This window comes from Pelophylax lessonae (genome assembly GCF_965119305.1).
Source record: "Pelophylax lessonae genome assembly, chromosome: 1".
Lineage (NCBI taxonomy): Eukaryota > Metazoa > Chordata > Amphibia > Anura > Ranidae > Pelophylax > Pelophylax lessonae.
In genome coordinates this window covers 887191084-887210017 of record NC_138768.1, presented here as the reverse complement: position 1 = coordinate 887210017, position 18934 = coordinate 887191084, and the positions used below count along the sequence as shown (strand labels likewise).

Here is an 18934-nt window from a genome sequence, read left to right as displayed (position 1 = left end):
TGGAATATAGGTGAGCAGTGTGGGAAGGGGGGTGAGGAGAGGAGAACAACAGTGTTGGATGAGGAATGAGAAGTAGGGAACACGGGTGATAGATGGGGGTGAGGAATGGGGGACAGCAGTGTTAGATGGGGGACAGCGGTGTTAGATGGGGGACAGCGGTATTAGATGGGGGTGAGGAATGGGGGACAGCGGTGTTGGATGGGGGGTGAGGAGTGGGGGCCCAGTTGGTGTTGGGGCAGAGGACGGGATTAATGTTAGTAGTGATGAGGAAGGAAAGCTGCTGAATATTTCCAGAGGTGAGTGTCGGGGTCACCCCGAGCTCTGCCTCTTCCCCAGATAAGATTATGAGTACCTCGGCTCTGCCTGGTGAGGGAGCTACAGGAGAGCTGGAGGAAGTTTTGCTGCTCATCCTACTTATGTGATTTCACCGGGGGACTCCAATCTGATTCTCAGAGTTATGCGTTCCTTTGTTTCTGTTCCCCCAGCATAAAAACTGAAGGAGAACATTTTCTTTATGAAATTAAAGATTATATATAGAAAATAATATCTTATTACCTCCTCTGCTGCCACTTCAAGCTACATCTCCTCTCTTCTTCCTCCGGTGTTGTAAAATTTTGTCGGACCTCGTCACTTCCGGTGGACAGAGCATCACAAAACAGCTGATGGGAGTCATCCGTGCGCATGCGCAGAAGAAATTTTTCGAGGTTTGGCAAAATTATAACAGAGAGCGGACAGCTGATTGAGAGGAGGCGGGGCTGAGGTGCGACGGAGGACACCGCCGCTTCACTGAAACATTACAGGGACGGAGGCACATATGCAGAGCTGAATAGAGGAGGCGGGACGGAGGTGCGGCCGTAATAGATGCAGGGCTTAAGCGACTCCTTCTGTTTTATTATCTTTAGTAATTATCGTATTATTCATCCTTAGGATTTCATTACATTTACTATTTCTTATTTTGTATTATAGAAATACTAAATGTTATTAAATCCTAAGGATGAATAATACAATAATTACTAAAGATAATAAAACAGAAGGAGTCGCTTAAGCCCTGCATCTATTACGGCCGCACCTCCGTCCCGCCTCCTCTATTCAGCTCTGCAGATGACGCGGCGGTGTCTTCCGTCCCACCTCAGCCCCGCCTTCTCTCAGTCAGCTGCTCGCTATGTGTTATAATTTTAGCAAACCAAGATAATGTCTTGTGCGCATGCGCACTTGAGACTCCATCAGCTGTTTCATGACGTAGGACCACCGGAAGTGACGAGGTCCGATTTTTTCATGGGTCCGAGGAAATTTTAGAACACCGGACTAGCTTCTGAAATGTATTATTTATATCTGACATCACTTCCTCTGTGGAACTACATCACTTCCTGTCAGTATCTTACATCACTTCCTGTCAGTATCTTACATCACTTCCTGTCAGTATTTTACATCTCTTCCTGTCTGTACCTCATCACTTCCTGTCTGTGCGTTCCATCTGAGAGAAGTCAGGTCACCACCTTGTGGACCATATTGTAAGGTAGTGCAAGGAGAATTAATGCCGCGCTATGGTGTTGACTAAATTGTAACCAAAAGTGCTGCTGTGCATAAATCAAAGTGATTTAGTGAATGATAGTGCAAATGAGAAACATTGCAAAAATGGTGTAACCAACCTCATGGGATGGTCAATGTAACAAATGATTAGGTATTGAAACAAAAATTAAATAAACATAAGTACTCAATAATATCCTCTAGTGATGTGATACAAAATCCCAATAGTGTGAATAATCAATTCCAATATAAAAATATGTTAACCAATAGTCCAGAATAATAATAAAAATAGTCCATAAAAATATATAGTGCAGTAAGTAGCCAGTGAAAGTTCTATGAAGAAACAGCCGAATAAAGTGCTCAAGTGCTGGAAAACAAACACATGCCACAGTGGTGCGATGCTATAGTGGATGATTCATAGAAACATAGAATGTGTCGGCAGATAAGAACCATTTGGCCCATCTAGTCTGCCCAATATATCTGAATCCTATGAATAGTCCCTGGCCCTATCTTATATGAAGGATAGCCTTATGCCTATCCCATGCATGCTTAAACTCCTTCACTGTATTTGCAGCTACCACTTCTGCAGGAAGGTTATTCCATGCATCCACTACTCTCTCAGTAAAGTAATACTTCCTCATATTACTTTTAAACCTTTGCCCCTCTAATTTAAAACTGTGTCCTCTTGTGGTAGTTTTTCTTCTTTTAAATATGCTCTCCTATTTTACCGAGTTGATTCCCTTTATGTATTTAAAAGTTTCTATCATATCCCCTCTGTCTCTTCTTTCTTCCAAGCTATACATGTTAAGGTCCTTTAACCTTTCCTGGTAAGTTTTTTCCTGCAATCCATGTACTAGTTTAGTAGCTCTTCTCTGAACTCTCTCTAGAGTATCTATATCCTTCTGGAGATATGACCTCCAGTACTGCGCACAATACTCTCCCCAAAAGTGATTCCACTTACCGGACAACGTGGACCCCCAGACCGTATGGTGTAAGGGTCTCACAGGCAGGGTCCGGTATGTAATCCGGGCAAAGATCCTTTAAACCGCTATGGTGGCCAGTATGGATCCCCTAAGCTCTCTCAGCAGGTATTTAGCCATATATAAGGGAAGAAAGGAATTCCAATAGCGTGATACTGCTATAACAGGTTTATTGGTAGAATAACAAAGAATAAAACTCACATTTCGTATAAAAAAACCAGGCGATACAGGATAATGGTTGGTAGATCCTATTAGGATGATGGTGCGCAGCGGGGCTTGGCTCCGGCGTGCGTTCCACCGCTACCGGAAGTGACGTTGCAGTATTTTGTATCACATCACTAGAGGATATTATTGAGTACTTATGTTTATTTAATTTTTGATTCAATACCTAATCATTTGTTACATTGACAATCCCATGAGGTTGGTTACACCATTTTTGCGCTGTTTCTCATTTGCACTATCATATTGTAAGGTGACCAGATTTTTAAAATGAAATCCGGGGACATATTTGGTTTTTTTGGGCAAATGGTAAACTATTTTATAAGCATATTTCCTTGCAATGATCTATGCAGTGTATGTGGGATGTGTTTATGGAATGATTGTATGATATTTATGTTATTTCTCACATTTCGTCCATGAGATAGAAAAGAAATACGGCAGAGCTTCAATGTGCAAATAGTGGTAAAACACCCTATATAATAATAAAATGTAAAATATGCACATAAATTTTACTATGTATTGTGATTATATATGGGGGAGGGGGGGTTCACCACTATTTGCACATTGCAGCTCTGCGATATTTCTTACCTTTTGTAGAGAGGGTGACACCATCACTAATATAGTGTAATACATTGGTTGATTTGCACACGATATTCATTTATAGGTTTTACCATTATAAGTCCATTTGTAGAATTTTAATGATGAAGTGTAGGGCAGTGCGGCATTTTTTGTTTTTTATTGTTGCACGTTAGATGAGGGAACCGATAACAAGATTCTCTTATTGCTTCTCAGATTTTTTTAGTTGCATGGTAGTTGTTTTACTTGATTTGTTATGTCCCCTGTATGCTGTTGGTCAGTGTGCCCCCTGTATGCTGGTGGTCAGTGTGCTCCCTGTATGCTGGTGGTCAGTGTGCTCCCTGTATGCTGGTGGTCAGTGTGCCCCCTGTATGCTGGTGGTCAGTGTGCCCCCTGTATGCTGGTGGTCAGTGTGCCCCCTGTATGCTGGTGGTCAGTGTGCCCCCTGTATGCTGGTGGTCAGTGTGCCCCCTGTATGCTGGTGCTACGTGCAGGGTGTAAGAGGATTCTACATGCAGGAGGATGCTATGTGCAGGAGGATGCCACGTGCAGGGTGCAGGAGGATGCCAGGTGCAAGGATCAGGAGGATGCCACATGCAGGGTTCAGGAAGATGCCACGTTCAGGGTTCAGGAAGATGCCACATGCAGGTTTCAGGAGGATGCCACGTGCAGGGTTCAGGAGGATGCTACAGAGGGCAAGGCTATTACCTATTCTTTTTTCTACTGTATGTAATCACAGTATACATGTAATTATTTTTGTGTGTGTATGTTTTGTCAGTATATGTGTGAATATTATTTTCTGTGTGTGGGTGGGTCTGTGTAAGGTCACTCACACCCAGCCTGTATAAAACATATACACCTCACATCACCTCACCACCAGAGATACACTACAGGAGATGGTGAGAGACTGCAGACACATTATTACAGGAGACTGCAGACATGGTACAGAAGATGGTCAGAGACTGCAGACATGGTACAGGAGATGGTCAGAGACTGCAGACATGGTACAAGAGATGGTCAGAGACTGCAGACATGGTACAAGAGATGGTCAGAGACTGCAGACATGGTACAAGAGATGGTCAGAGTCTGCAGACATGGTACAGGAGATGGTCAGAGTCTGCAGACATGGTAGAGGAGATGGTCAGAGATTGCAGATATGATACAGGAAATGGTCAGAGACTGAAGACATGATACAGGAGATGGCCAGAGACCGCAGACATGGTACAGGAGATGGCCAGAGACTGACGACATGGTACAGGAGATGGCCAGAGACTGCATACATGGTACAGGAGATGGCCAGAGACTGCAGACATGATATAGGAGATGGCCAGAGACTGCAGACATCGTACAGGAGATGGTCAGAGACTGCAGACATGGTGCAGGAGATGGTCAGAGACTGCAGATATGATACAGGAGATGGTTGGAGACTGAAGACATGGTACAGGAGATGGTCAGAGATTACAGACATGAAACAGGAGATGGTCAGAGACTGCAGATATGATACAGGAGATGGTCATAGAATGAACACATGGTACAGGAGATGGCCAGAGATTGCAGACATGGTACAGGAGATGGTCAGAGAATGAAGACATGGTACAGGAGATGGCCAGAGACTACAGACATGGTACAGGAGATGGTCAGAGAATGAAGACATGGTACAGGAGATGGCCAGAGATTGTAGACATGGTACAGGAGATGGCCAGAGACTGCAGACATGATACAGGAGATGGCCAGAGACTGCAGACATGATACAGGAGATGGTCAGAGACTGCAGACATGATACAAGAGATGGTCAGAGACTGAGATTACAGCTGAACCCCGTGTAAAGTGTATATTATCGCAGTGCTGCTCCACTCTATTTAAACCAGCTCTGCAAGATCAAGTCAGTAATCCTACTTTTAAAGTACAACCAAGTGACAGAAGACAGCAGCACATCCAATTTCCAAAATAAAAATTGTCTTACAAACAGTTAACTGCTGAAGATTAGTGGAGGACAATAAACAGTTAATGGGTCTCTGAAGCTTCTAGCCTGAACCAGCAGTAAATCCTCCAACAAAACATATAAAACCATGCAGCGCACACAGAGCTCCGGCTAAATAGCTGAACAGAAGCTGAAATGGGTAACGGCCATGTGTCCCTGGTTTTGGAGAATGCTGCTGCAGGGTCTTCTTATCAGTCTATCAGGAAATGTGCAGCTCAGGTTAGGGAGATAAAAAAGATAAGGAGTGAGGGGAGAGGAGGCTGATTGGTGACCTCACACTGCCTGAACACCTAGATATCTGGAAGACACTGCAGCCGACCAGCATTACATGTAACAGTGCTTGCTCTAATTGTAGTCCTACCTTCTTGCATCTCCCTTCTGGTGCCCTCATTCAGCCCGGCTCCCAGTCAAATGTGGCGGGCTGGAGAGGGGTGGGGGGGGGGGGGGAGGAGTGTTATACTGCCTGCTGACTGGCTGTGGATGGAAGGGAGGAGGAGCTCCAAATTTCAGCCCGCCCATCCCCGACATCAGAGCTTCGATTTGACAGCTCTGCTCCACTCACTCTCACTGACACTGTGCTGGATGGATGGTCACACTGCTGAATGTACTGCTAGGCTGTCAGCAATAGGTACACCGCCCCTGAATCCGGGACAGAATCGGGAACACACGTGGTCCAGGGACAGTGTCCTCATTCCGGGGTCTGTCCCTGAACACCGGGACGTCTGGTCACCCTACCATATTGGGATTTTTGTACTTAGCGTACTTATGGTGATTGTAGGCATATTTGTTCCTCGCAGCAAAACAGTTGAGTTCTCTCGGTGATGTTTTGGTTATTTGCTCTTACAGGTAACTTTTCAGGACTGGCCTTCAGGGTGTTCTCATCTTCTTCCGAGCAGTATCAGTGTTTCTTGCTAGAAAACTACTTAGAACCCCCAAACATTATACAATTTTTTGTATTTTAACAGAGACCAAAGAGAAAAAAATGGCGGTCATTGCAATTTGTTATGTCACACGATATTTGTGCAGCGGCTTTGCAAACCGCATACATCTTTGGGGTTCATTGGTAATAGCAGGGTGGTGGGTGCACCTACAAGCATCATCCAGGTATCATTTTGTTCAGCCATCGATTCTGTACAAGGCAGAAGTGATCTGAGTGGTGTGACAGGAAGTCAGGAAAATCTGTGGGTGTTGTCACAGACGGGAGATACATTTCTGCCTTGTTTAGACAATTCGCCAATTACTATCGGGTGTCAGCTGCAGAGTTAGCTAGAAAGGTTTAAGGACGTTGGAGAGCTTCAGCTATTCAGAATGAGGCAATTAAGGCCTCTATAAGTTATCCAGAGGATGACTACTGATTGCTGCATCCTGAGGCTGTGTGCGTAAAGGAGAGCAGTGAGCTGAGAGACTTCTGAAGGTGAGGTGGTCTTGACTTTTTTTCTCCACGCTTTATATCACTTGACTTCTTCACCAGACTTTCAGCCTGAACTGAGAGATCATCACTTTTCTTACACAGCTCCTTTGCCTGCTGAAGTTCTAATGATACATTTTCCAGTGTTTCAAAGTTCAAGGGTCGTTCAAGTGTAGGTCCTATCTGCTTCAAATGATGGGCAATGGACTCTTTTCCAATTTCTATGGTCTCCCAATTATGGATTGTGTCCTTTAATTCTTCTTCTTGTTGCACCAATGCTGTCTCTACATTTTCCATTTCAGCTTCCATCTTCATGAACTCCTCTTGGACATCTCTGGACAATCCCTTTTCAGTCTGTATTTGTTTGGCACAAGTAATCTGGAGCTGAACATCCTGTTTCTTTGAACGTATTTTCTTTATATTTTTCTCATAATGAAGAAGTAACTCCTGGGCCTCCTCAAGGCTTTCTGTGTTCGAGATCCTCTCAGCTTGTGATTGAATATCCTCAGAGCTTGTCACTAACTCGCTGAGTTTATTCTTTACTGCCTCCTTGCACTCTACACAATCTCCAACAGTTCTTAAAATCTTCTCAGTCCGAAAAGTCGGTATGTTACTGGCCTGACTCCCAGCCTCGGTCTGCTGTCTCTGAAGCGGTTTCACGATGGCCTCCATTTTTGCTGCTGGTGTCTCTGTTCCAGGCCTGCAATGCTCTCTTGGTGAGCCTGTTGTTGAGCTGCAAGGCTCCGCTGAAAATCCGCATTTGCCTGCTGTTGATTTGCATTTGCTATAACCAGTTGTTTCAGTATCTCCTCCATTTTGGGTTTACTCTAACTGCCCGCGGCACTCCACCATGTGTAAGGGGTTAGCTCGGTAGCGGGTGTGGATGACCCCTTGGGGGCGTTCGTTACACAGAGAGACAGCCGAGGAGTGGTTGAAAACAACGGTCTATGGTTTATTCTTCCAATTTGCTGGAAACAAGTGCAAGCATCCAAACAGCATAAATCAAACAAACATAAAATAAACCCTGGCCACTTGGGGCGTCTACCTTCACAACACAGGAACCTACTGCTGGGCAGACACTGCTGGTCATACAGCAGAAAACCAATAGTATATTTGGTTTCTTTTTCACACAGAAAAAGTCAAGACCACCTCACCTTCAGAAGTCTCTCCGCTCACTGCTCTCCTTAACGCACACAGCCTCAGGATGCAGCAATCAGTAGTCATCCTCTGGATACCTTTATAGAGGCCTTAATTGCCTCATTCTGAATAGCTGAAGCTCTCCAACGTCCTTAAACCTTTCTGGCTACCTCCGCAGCCGACACCTGATAGTAATTGGTGAATTGTCTAAACAAGGCAGAAATGTATCTCCCGTCTGTGACAACACCCACAGATTTTCCTGACTTCCTGTCACATTGGATAATTAGCCACTCGATCACTTCTGCGGGTGATGGAAGGAGGTTCCACCCCCTTCCCACCGCCTCTCCCGGTCTCTCCGGTCCCATCGCGGAGTTTGGGAGCGATGTGGCCGGCGGTGATGGCTGCCCTATACACAGAGATAGGAGAGGCGAGTATTCCCCACTTCCGGTTCTGCCCCTTTGTTTACCCGGCCACCAATCTCAGTCTGATCGGCTGCAGGAGGGGCCAGAGGAGAGATTTGGAGCTCTAATAGACCCCCGATCTCCCCATAGAGAGGACCTGTCATGCCCTATTCCTATTACAAGAGATGTTTACATTCCCTTTTATTAGGAATAAAAGTGATCAAAAAAAAATGTAAAGGGAAAGTGGAAAAAAAAGAAATGAATAGAAAAAATGTAATAAAATAAACAATTAAAAAATAAATAAATAAAGCGTCCCCGTCCCCGTGTACTTGCACACAGCAGTGAACGCATATGTACGTCACGCCCACATATGTCCATAGGCGTTGCTTAAAAGCATGGCGCAGGGATGGGGTCTCTTCAAATTTTTTCTTCTATTTTTTACTTTTTATTTTTACACTGTCCCTTTTTAATTGTTTTTTTTTTATCACTTTTATTCCTATTACAAAGAATGTAAACATCCCTTGCAATAGAAATAAGGATGACAGGTCCTCTTTATGGAGACATCTGAGAGCAGCCAGTCTATGAGAGCAGCCAGTCGCACCATCGGATCGTTTTTCAGGCAAAAACGGTAAACCCAAAAAACACCAACAAGCGGCAGGAGGGGGGAGGAACATCCCTTCCCACTGCTTCGGAAAGCTCATGATCCGCTCGGAATGGTTTCATGAGAAAGCCAGCCGCTCGCTGGAAAAAACAATACAATGATAGCTTCAGCCATAACCCTGGTAAACCACAACATATACATATGAAGACACCAACAATGGAGTCCACTGACACAAACGATGGGGCACAATTAATCCCACTAACACCAATGATGGGGCACTATTCCTCCCAATGAAACCAAAGATGGGGCATTGTTTTTTATACACTGACGGGACCCTATCTGCTCCCAATGGCCACAGTCCAGCCCCCCATGAATTCTGAAGTAAACTGGCTCTTTTGTTTAGACAGTTTGGAGACCCCCCTGGTCTAGAAGAACACTACTATGAGCTCCAGAACTCTCATGCAGAAGCAAATTGGGTGACCCTCGGACTGAAGAGTCCGAGCCTGGGAAAAGAGAGTTTGAAATTTCTCTTGGGGGACAAAAACTCTGGCCTGAGGTATGTTTCGGATGACACCCAGATATTCCAAGCCATGAGTTGGTTCCAGTACTGAGATCTGAAGGTTCAGGACCCAGTTGAACCTTGGCAATGTCAGGACAGTTCTAGCTATGCTGTCAGCCAGAACCTGAGCGAATGGAGGTCTTCCAGATTTCCCACAATGGGAATGCCCTAAGAGTACAGCAAGGCTAGCCCTGGGGCCAGCACCTGGGTGAACACTCAAAGTGACTACTCCCTACTTCTGAGTAGGATTCCTGAGCCTCCAGTTCAGGGACAACCTGATTTTCAGTGCCAGGTGACCTGGACTGTCCAAAGAAGGGACTAAATTATCCCACAATGTTTTGCTTTTAGGGTCTGTAGTGGAATTGGGCAAATTGAGCTGTCTACAACAGTGGTCTCCAAACTGCGGCCCTTTGATTGCTTTTACCTGGCCCTTGGAGCACTATTTCATCCACTGAGACCAACAATGGGGCATAATCAGTGGTGGGATTCAAAAATTTTAGTAACCAGTTCCGACTTTCAATGCACAGTGCCCAGCGTGCCCCCATTCAATGCACAGTGCCCAGCGTGTCCCCTTTAAATGCACAGTGCCCAGCGTGTCCCCTTTAAATGCAAAGTGCCCAGTGTGTCCCCTTTAAATGCACAGTGCCCAGCCTGTCCCCTTTAAATGCACAGTGACCAGCGTGCCCCCTTTCAATGCACAGTGACCAGCGTGCCCCCTTCAAAACAGTGACCAGCGTGCCCCCTTCAAAACAGTGACCAGCGTGCCCCCTTTCAATGCAGTTACCAGTGTGCCCCCTTTCAATGCAGTGACCAGCGTGCCCCCTTCAAAACAGTGAACAGCGTGCCCCCTTCAATGCAGTGAACAGTGTGACCCCTTCAATGCAGGGACCAGCGTGCCCCCTTTCAATGCAGAGACCAGTGTGCCCCCATTCAATGCAGAGACCAGCGTGCCCCCATTCAATGCAGAGACCAGCATGCCCCCTTTCAATGCAGAGACCAGCGTGCCCCCTTCAATGCAGAGATCATTGTGCCCCCTTTCAATGCAGAGACCAGCGTGCCCCCTTTCAATGCAGACACCAGCGTGCCCCCTTTCAATGCAGACTGAGCAGCATGCCCCCTTTCAATGCAGAGTGAACAGCGTGCCAAGCCCCCCCCCCCCCCAGTCCAGTGCACTTACCTGTAGCGGCGGCTTCTCCTCAGTCCCCCGGCATCTCCTCGAGTCCTCAGTCCTCCCGCCTCCTCCTCGGCCAATGGCATGGGGTTAGCCTTTCGGCCAATCAGGAAGCGGGTCTCAAGCTAGAAGGAGGATCTTTGTGACAATAGCAAATTTTCATTCGCTATTTTCACACAATTGGTGGGCTCGGGGCGCACTGCTCTGCCCCCCAGGTCCACCCTTTGCTGGAGCCAAGTTGTAATAGGCGGGGACTGGGAGGTGGCGGCCTGGAGGAGAAAGGGGGTGAAGTCACTGGTTCCTATACGCTAAGCGGCTCTAGCCTAGCAACCAGTGCAGTGTGTGCGCTCTGGCCGCCTCCCCACAGAGAGAGAGCGCTGCCGCAGCCACAGGCAGGAACAGAGGCAGAGAGAGCCAGAGCGGATGATACAGATGGTCACAGTAAGGCGGTTCGGCGAACTTCCAAATGTTTAGTAACCGGTTCTGTGGAACTGGTGCGAACCGGCTGATTCCCACCACTGGGTATCATAATTCCTCCCACTGACATCAATGATGGGCAGAATTCATCCTAATGTCACCAACCAAGGGTGCACATTTCCTCCCACTGACACCAACAATGGGGAACAATTCCTCTCACTGACATCAATGATGGGGCACAATTACTTCCACTGACACCAATGATGGGGCACAATTCCTCCCATTGGACCAATGATCGGGCACAATTTCTCCCTTTGGCACCAATGATGGGGCAGAATTCCTCCCAATGTCACCAAGATGGGGCACAATTACTCCCACTGACACCAATGATGGGGCACAATTCTTCCCATTGGACCAACGATGGGGCACAATTTCTCCCTTTGGCACCAATGATGGGGCAGAATTCCTCCCAATGTCACCAAGATGGGGCACAATTCCTCCCACTGACACCAACGATGGGTCAGAATTCCTCCCATTTGACCAACGATGGGGCAAAATTTCTCACATTGGCACCAACGGTGGGGCATGATTCCTGCCACTGACACCAACAATGGGGCACAATTCCTCCCACTGACACCAACAATGGGGCACAATTCCTCCCATTGGTGAACACTCAAAGTGCAAAAGAGAAGATGAACCAGAGAAGCTGAAGACCCACAGCAAAGGGGAAGAATTGCTGGTGTGCCAGAAAAACAGGAACATTCAAGTATCCATCCTTGATGTCCACAGCGTTTAGAAAGTCTCATTGATTATATAAGTATTGGCAGGAAGTGTTAGATAAGCGAAATTCTGTATATGATATTGTGCTGACTCTGGATCCCGTTCTATTTCTTCTGGGTTATGTAGATTCTCCACAATGGATCATGACCAGGTAGTGGCTATTGCGAGATCACTTTTTTTACAGTGAGGGAAAAAGGTATTTCATTCCCTGCTGACTTTGTACGTTGGCCCACTGACAAAAAAAGATCAGACTATAATTTTACTGGTCGATTTATTTTACCAGTGAAAGACAGAATAACAACAAAAATATCGCCTTTCAAAAAAGTTATCAATTGATTTGCATTTTAACGATGTGAAAACATGACTTGGTACTTGGTGGCAAAACCTTTGTTGGCAATCCCAGAGTTCAGACGTTTCTTGTAGTTGGCCACCAGGTTTGCACACATCTCAGCAGGGATTTTGTCCCACTCCTCTTTGCAGATTCTATCCAAGTCATTAAGGTTTTGAGGCTGACGTTTGGTAACTTGAACCTTCAGCTCCCTCCATATATTTTCTATGGGATTAGGATCTGGAGACTGGGGCCTGTACATGTACTTTCTTGAGCAGGGGGGCCTTGCGGATGCTGCAGGATTTCAGTCCTTCACGGCGTAGTGTGTTACCAATTGTTTTCTTGGTGACTATGGTCCCAGCTGCCTTGAGATCATTGGCAAGCTTCTCCTGTGTAGTTCTGGGCTGATTGCTCACGTTCTCATGATCATTAAAACTCCACGAGGTGAGATCTTGCATGGAGCCGTAGACTGAGGGAGATTGACAGTTATTTTGTGTTTCTTCTATTTGTGAATAATCGCACCAACTGTTGTCATCCTCTCACCAAGCTGCTTGGCGATGGTCTTGTAGTCCATCCCAGCATTGTGTAGGTCTACAATCTTGTCCCTGATATCCTTGGACTTCTTTGGTTTTTGCCATGGTGGAGAGATTGGAATCTGATTGCTTCTATGGACAGCTGTCTTTTATACAGGTAACAAGCTGAGATTAGGAGCACTCCCTTTAAGAGAGTGCTCCTAATCTCAGCTCATTACCTGTATAGAAAACACCTGGGAGCCAGAAATCTTTCTGATTCATAGGGGATCAAATACTTATTTCACTGATTAAAATTCAAATCAATTTATAACTTTTTTAAAATGCTTTTTCTGGATATTTTTGTTGTTATGCTGTCTCTCACTGTTAAAATAAACCGACCTTTAAAATTATAGACTGATCATTTCTTTGTCAGTGTGCAAACTTATAAAATCAGCAGGGGATCAAATACTTTTTTCCCTCACTGTAGCCCGTAAGCCTCACTTTGGGTTTCACCCAGTCCTGCTACCCTCGGAGACTGGATCTGGGAAATGGATAAACGAATGTTTGAGAAATATACTCATGCTCAACGTAATGCCTCCCGGAATTTTGAAAAAAAGTTGAAAATAATGGAAGGATGCATCACATTCCAATTTTTAATTTGAATCCTAACTCTAACGTATAATAAAGGTTGGGTATGTTCTCTCTTATTGGTGGAGAGGGACAGGTCAGGGACAACCTGGTTTTCAGTGCCAGGTGACCTGGACTGTCCACAGAACGGACCGAATTTTCCCACAATGACACGATGTTGTGTTGTTGGGGACTGGGATGGAACTGGGCAAATGGAGATATGTAGAGCAGTGATCTCCACACTGTGACCCAGGGGCCAGATTCCCTTTGCGTGTGTAGCACAATTCCCAGACACGGTGCTGGATATGGGTCCCCCTGGGTTACCGGTAGCAACAACAGCACATTTAGGCATGTTTCTCCAAGTGTGAGCACTGAGACAAGAACCAGTCCAGTATCTTTGGGTTTTTAGATTTATTTAGGAACTTGGACGGGAGAAGGGATGAGTGGGATACTCCTGCAATTGAACTATGCACAATCTGGCGGGGACTCTGAAAAAATGCTGCCTGACGCTGGTTAACGCTGGCTGGATGCCTGTTAACGCTGACTTGAAGCTGGTTAACACTGGCCAAATACCGGTTAACGCTCGATTGACTCTGTGACTTTGCCTTTGACTAAGGAAGTCCTTTCTAGCTCCCTGAGGTACTCTTGCCTGAGGTAGCTATTTGTACACCTTTGCTTTACTGCTGAACGCTTCAGGGCCCACACTGGCACCCCCTTTACTTCCCTATCTTCAGGGTTTGGACACTTGGCACCCCCATTCACTCCCACAACTATTGGTTAGCTGGCTCCTGGATCCCCTTGACCTTCTGGAGTGGTCCCCTCTCTTAGGCAAACCCCTGGGCAGATCTTAAGTACTCACGATACTGTTTTTCCTGAAGTCCTCTGCCCAGCAGGTCCACTCGGTCAGCAACACTCTGGATCCCTCTCTGCAGCGCAGCTCAACCTTCGGTCCCCTAGGCTGACTGCCTGGACCACCTTCACTCTCTGACAGGAGAGAAAGCCGTCACCTCCACCTGGGACTGATGCTCCTGCCAAAAGACGCTCTGTCACATGCTCCCTCAGGATTTATTTCCAATCCCAGGGTGCACTGCGGCAAACTCCACCCACTGAGACAGTTATAAACCCTGGTGTGCTATTAGCAAGGTTTCCTCCACCGTCCAACAAGATCCCTTATTGGACACAGTCGGGAGACTCCCCAGACTCAACAGACACACCTGGAAACATGTGACAGACTAGCTGAGAATTCAGGCCCCCCTGATAAGCAGACAGGACCACATATGTTTTACCTAGCACCTACCAAGGAGGGTGCTACAAGTGCTTTTATCTGGCCCTTGAGGCACGATTTCTCCCACTGACATGAATGATGGGGCAGAATTCCTCCCAATGACACCAACGATGGGGCACTGCGTTACATTAACTGACAATTGTGTGGTTGTGCGACGCTGTACCCAAATAAAATTGATGTCTTTTTTTCCCACAAATAGAGGATTATTTTGGTGGTATTTGATCACCTCTTCGGTTTTCATCTTTTGTGCTATAAACAAAAAGGACGGATGATTTGGAAAAAAAACCCTCAGAAAAAAACAATAATTTTTACTTTCTGCTATAAACATCTAATAAAAAAATCTAAAAAAATCAAATTTCTTCATCAGTTTAGGCCAATATGTATTCTGCTACATATTTTTGTTAAAAAAAAATCCCAATACGCGTATATTGATTGTCGCGCAAAAGTTATCGCGTCTACAAAAGGTGGGATTTTTTATGGAATTGTTTTTTTTTTATTTTTTTCTAGTAATGGCGGCGATCAGCGACTTATAGCGGGACTGTGACATTGCGGTGGACCAATAGCACAGCTAACTGATATTTTTTGGGGATCAGTGACACCAATACAGTGAATAAGATATACTGTAAAATAAATATACACTGTCACTGAACTAATGGCACTGGCAGGGAAGGGGTTAACATCAGGGGGTGATCAAAGGGTTAAATGTGTTCCTAGGGAGTGCTTACTCACAGTGGGGGAGGTGCTTTTACTGTGGGAAGGCAGAGATCCGTGTTCCTGCTTAGCAGAAACACACAGGAAGCTACGGTTGCCACCTTTTCTTTAAGCCAAACCCGAACACTTTAGCCGCGCACGGCAACATTTATTTTTAAGGGGGAACGCCGCAGACTCTGATGTAAAGGGGAACTCTAATATAAGGGGGTTTCTGCTCACCAAACCTCCCACTTACATCAGAGTTCCCAGCGTTCCATCTATAATTAGGGTTCCGAAAGCCCCCCTTACATCAGTGTCTTCATGGCACCCCTTAAATCTTACCTTAGGATACTCACTCACTTGGAGGCAGGAGAAAGAAGGGAGAGCGGGTGGAGACTTCAGTCATAGACATTGGATGGTGAGCTCATTCACCCGAGGATGGAGGCTCAGGCATCAAAGCCTTTCATCCACTGTGTATCTGCCAGTTGCTGAGCTTCAAACGTTCAGCCCACACATCCCTTTCCTGAGGCACAGAACGCCAGGGATTGGAGTGTGGGTGGGCAGACAGATAGGAAGGGGTGGGAGGAGGAGGAGTAGATCAAGCCCTTTCTCCTCTCCTGTCTGTGTATGGGGGTGGGGCCGGTGTGAACATCTATGCACTCAGGGGTTGTGGTACTTGGTTACTTGGGGAGCCACAGTCCATTTTGAATATTGTGTCCGGTATTCAGGTGGCCTGAAACCCAAACACATGATTCAAAACCCAAACTGTCTGGGTGAATCCCGGATGGGTGGCAACCCTACAGGAGGTGCCAGCTAGTGTAGTTTTGGGGTTAAAGGGTTTTAGTAGCAAAGGATTAAAACGCAAGAGGTAAGATATACAAGTGCTTATCTGGTGGCAGCAGTGGCGGCTGCTGCTCAAAATTTTTTGGGGGGGGGGGGGTGCAAACAAAAAAAATGTATTAGGCATTGCTTTGCGGCAAAATACGCTGTAAAAAATTGCGTGACTTTGAGGTCACAAAAGTGTGAAAGGGGCCTTCAGTAATTAAGGTATAAGGTGTAAGCGTGCCCCCTTTCAATGCAGAGAGACCAGCGTTCCCCCTTAAATGCAGAGATCACCGTGCCCCCTTTCAATGCAGAGATGCCAGCCTGCCCCCTTTCAATGCAGAGATGCCAGCGAGCCCTCTTTCAATACTGAGATGCCAGCGTGCCCCCTTTCAATGCAGAGATGCCAACGTGCTCCCTTTCAATGCAGAGATGCCAGCGTGTCCCCTTTCAATGCAGAGATGCCAACGTGCTCCCTTTCAATGCAGAGATGCCAGCTTGCCCCCTTTCAATGCAGAGATGCCAGCTTGCTCTCTTTCAATGCACAGATGCCAGTGTGCCCCCTTTCAATACAGAGATGCCAATGCACCCCCTTTCAATGCAGAGATGCCAACGTGCCCCCTTTCAATGCAGAGATGCCAGCGTGCCCCCTTTCAATGCAAAGTGAACAGCGTAAGTGTGACCCCCCCCCCCCCCCCCGCGCGAGACCAGTGCACTTACCTCAGGCAGCGGCGGCTTCTGCTCAGTCCCCTGGCGTCTCCTCAAGTCCTCAGTCCTTCCGCCTCCTCCTCGGCCAATGGCATGGGGTTTGCCTTTCGGCCAATCAGGAAGCGGGAAGACCCGCTTCCCGATTGGCCAGGAGGAGGATCCATGTGACAATAGCAAATTTTCATTCGCTATTGTAAACACAATGGGTGGGGCTCGGGGTGCACTGCTCTGCGCCCCGGGTCCACCCTTTGCTGAAGCCTATTAGAGCATCTGGCTCTAATCAGGTGATTAAAAAAAAAAAGCCCCATTGAACTCCATGCGTCTGGCGTCCCGCATGTAGATTAGGGGGCCGGACGCATGGATGGGGGGCTGGCGCCCCTAACGCACCGGCAGGCACTGGGTGGCATAGTCTATGGATGAGGATCCTCCTAGAACCATCTTGCAGGACCGCTATTACCTATTCCAGTTCTGCTCCTGGAGGAGCCAGTGTGGAAGACACAGCGGAAGTGACGTCACCGGAAGGATAGGAGGTACCAGATGAGAAGAGAAGCAAGGCTACGCATGCAGAGTATTTTGCTCCTTCTACAGGCCTTTCCTCTTAGTCTATACAGAACCAGTCACAACTCTGAGGACAGCAGCCGCAGGTGGTCCCATGCATTCCTTTATTGTACCCCAATAACCAAAGACCAGTGGCATTTTATGGAATACCCTCTACCCTGATCATTGGTATTTTTAAATATTTATTACTGGCTGGACTATATATAATCTCTGTGTGCCAGTATCTCCTTCCTCCATTAGCAGAAACACAGGATCTCCATCTTCCCTACTAACAGAACGGCGATCTGCCTTGTTTACTTTGTCAGACCGGTGTTCTGCCTCTCTCGGGAACGATTGCTGGGTGCCGGTGGACATCATGTCCTCTGGACCTGCTGATTGGCTCTCGCTGTGTCCAGCGGGAGCTGAGTGCCAGCAGCATGCGTTGACCACCCAGACCCGAAAATGCAGATGATGTAGAGGTACGTGATTCTGCGCCCAATGGCCACCCTGCCGCAGTACATGTATGTGGGTGGACCAAAAAAAAGTCTAACCCTAACCCTGATATAGAGAGAGGCTATGATCTGGTGGATTGCATGCAGATCTCCTGGGCCCAGCTGAGGACATTTAGGGCCTTAAGATTGAAGATGTGGTGGATGTCTCCTTTTGGTTTGGGAACTGTGGACAGAGAAGAACTCCTGGAACTCTTCTGGCCCCAGACCTGGAAATGCATCTCACTAATAAAACCCCAATGGATGACTCTCTATGAACTGATCACATTCCAATCACCAATCATCTAATCATTGGTAAAAAAGAAGACTCGGCACAGAATATTGTACGAAGAGTTTTTATTGGACAAGATCAGAATAAGCGATTACCACACAGTAAATGATATGAATAAAATAAAGCTTAAATCTTTTATAATAGAATTAACAAATGTGTCAAATGTATTAATAATCATACATTGGTTGGACCAATAAAAAGCCGGCTACTTCAATAAATCAAGATCATGTATTGTCATGATTTCCCGCCAACCCCACAGCGGGTCAGAGGGCGATGCGGGTGTAAACCAACCCCGAGTGGACTGTGGTGGTTTCACATTTGTTTATGGACTAAACAGTTCCACCCGTTACAATCCAGCGTCCATTTCCCGTAGTACCAGCAGGGGGCGTACTCTGATGTTTCATTATATTTCCTTTATTTTTAAACTTTCCCACACTCTGAACATGAAAATGGAGCCTCTAATATAAGTGTGAATTTTTTGCTGTTTGAAACGTACATAAGGAGTGAAACATTTCCTGCACACTGAACATGAAATAGGACGCTCGCCCGTAGGAACTTTCTGGTTTCTAAGAAATAAAATTTTCTTTGGAAAACATTTCCCGCACTTGAAACATTTAAAAGGGCGCTCACCTGTGTGTAAGTAGGTGCTCTTAGTTAAACATTTCCCGCACTCTGCACAAGATTAGAGACGCTCGCCTGTATGAACTTTCTGGTGTCTAATAAGTAAACATTTGAGCGCAAAACAATTCCCGCACTCTGAACATTAACAGGGAGGCTCATCTGTGTGTATTCTCTGATGGCTAAGAAGGTTTCCTTTTTGATTGAAACATTTCCCGCACTCTGAACATGAAAAAGGTTGTTCCCCTGTGTGTATTCTCTGGTGCCTAA

General features: G+C 46.4%; 1 protein-coding gene across 1 annotated transcript in view; it reads right to left on the bottom strand.

Moving 5' to 3' along the window:
* Nucleotides 1–18934, bottom strand: part of LOC309550744 (uncharacterized protein) — a gene marked incomplete at both ends in the record, with an annotated part of 156997 nt that overhangs the window by 108553 nt on the left and 29510 nt on the right.